The sequence below is a fragment of the Marmota monax genome, unplaced genomic scaffold, assembly GCF_021218885.2.
Source record: "Marmota monax isolate L192 unplaced genomic scaffold, Marmota_monax_Labrador192_F-V1.1 WCK01_AAM20220418_F8-fsc00333, whole genome shotgun sequence".
Taxonomy (NCBI): domain Eukaryota; kingdom Metazoa; phylum Chordata; class Mammalia; order Rodentia; family Sciuridae; genus Marmota; species Marmota monax.
In genome coordinates this window covers 1002797-1004914 of record NW_026694397.1, presented here as the reverse complement: position 1 = coordinate 1004914, position 2118 = coordinate 1002797, and positions in this window count along the sequence as shown.

Genomic DNA, 2118 nt, shown 5'->3' with positions numbered 1-2118 from the left:
GGTGTAGTTTGGTGGTAGTTGGCTGTGCCTAGAATATCTCCATCCCCAGGAGAAAAAAAGAACTAAGAAATAGGGTTGATGAGTATAAGCAGGCAGAATTGCACATGGGGAATGAGGACATTGAGAGATAGTTAAGCCAGGTTTCTGGATTAGACAGAGTAGAGGAAGATGCCACTCACTGGAGTGAGCAACTGTGAAAGTGGATCCTATCAAGTGGAGGGCAAGATCAAGAGTTCCATTTGGATGCATTAGGTTTAAGGGCTTGGGCCTACCATTTGGAGATGGAGGCAAATTCAAGAGGATAGGTAAAAACTAAAAGTACTACATTAGAAGCATGAAAGTGGTAATTAAAACCATGAACCCGGGGAGATGGCTCATGGTAAGTATATAGGACATAAAGAAAAGAAGGTGATGGATGGGATCAAGATGTCCTCCTGATGAAATAGTTTGAGAGGCTGAAGGCAGTTATCTATATGAGACTGAAGCTTAGGGAAAAGGTCTGGGTTGGTACTACAGGAGATAACATTTAGAGGGCAGTAGAAACCATGGGAGAAAATGAGCCTAGAAAATGTAGTGTTTTGTATCAATAACATTACTTTTGATAATAGATATTGTTAGGAACTTTGTTACTACAGGTAGAAATAATCTTGAAGTTAATGATTCCCAAGGAAGAAGAAAACAGGGTGAAATGCAGGGGTGATGTTTAAATGAAAAGAGGTCATGATTGTAAAGTATAAAAAAAAAAGTCTGCCTATGTGGACATGAATTCCCTTCTGATGAACCTATTGGTATGGTTTGGATATGAAGTGTTTCCCCAGAAGCTCATGAGTTAGAAACATATATGATATCCCATGTAACCATGTTCAGAGGTTAAATGGTTAGATTATGAGAGCTGAAACCTCATTGGTGGATTATTCAATTCAATGGATTAACAATTTGAACTATTGGGTGGTAAGTGGGGTGGGAGTGGCTGGAGGAAATAGGTCATGTGGAATGTGGTTATTTTATAGCCTTTTAAAATTTGTTCTAATTAATAATACATGACAGTAGAATGCATTTTGGCAATTCTACAGTGGGCACTCACCTACTGTAAGGGAGAGAGAGCTGGGACCTGTGTATTGTGTCCTTCCCTTTTAACTGGGTCAGGTCCTTCCCTCAGGTAGTCTTGGAATCCTGGCCTTCCTAAGGAAGGCCCATACCTGTAAGGTTATCATAGTCAGGGTCTCCTCAGCTGCCCCACTTCCTTCAGTCCTCTCATGCAAAGGTTAACAGGGTAGAAAGATCTTTGCTTCTGGAGGATAAGAAAGCACTGTGGACCCATACACAGTGAGCTCCCGAATCAACATCACCCTTGTTCATATCAAAGTTCTCCCGTTGGAGAAAGTATACAAGCCACGTACATTGGTCTGGCATATCAGCCTTGTTTTGGGTACTCATACTGCAAGCTCTTCAGAGTCACCCTGTCCAGACAGGACTGTGCTAGCCACAGGGCTGAAGAGCAGGGGTGGTGGCCAAGAGTGGATGCCATACTTCTGCTTCTTCCTCTTTCTTATTTCTACAGTAATAGTTTTTTAGATGGACAGATGATGTTTGTCTTAAAAAGCACTCTATCAGTAAAGATGAAGATGCCACTCTCTTTTTCTTACATGAACAATTCCCTGATTAGAGGCAACTAGAAATGACTTTATTGGACTCAGTGGAAGACTATGGGGCCAATAAACCCACAGGGTATCCTGTTTCCATTTCCTCTTGTCTAAGATGGAACAACCTAGACAGCTGTTAAAATGATAGGCTACTGCTTCTCATTTAAGGCCCTCCCTCCAGTTTTGCTTATCTGTGATTAAGTTTTTTAAATGTCAATCTCCTTTAACCTTTTCATGCAAGCTGGAGATAAAGACCCAGATTGCTTTTCACCGAATAGGCCTCTTTGTCATCCATTGAAGAATTGAAGGTAATGACAAACTTTGGAGAGTATGTTGTCACCAAGACATTTTGTTGTGTTCCAAGCTTGAGAACTAAGTTTATGAGAGTAGTACAAAGGTTGGCAAAATCCCCTTCAAATATTTCCTTCCTCTTCCCCCAACCTGGCTGTGAGTTTTAGGTACTAAACAATAACAA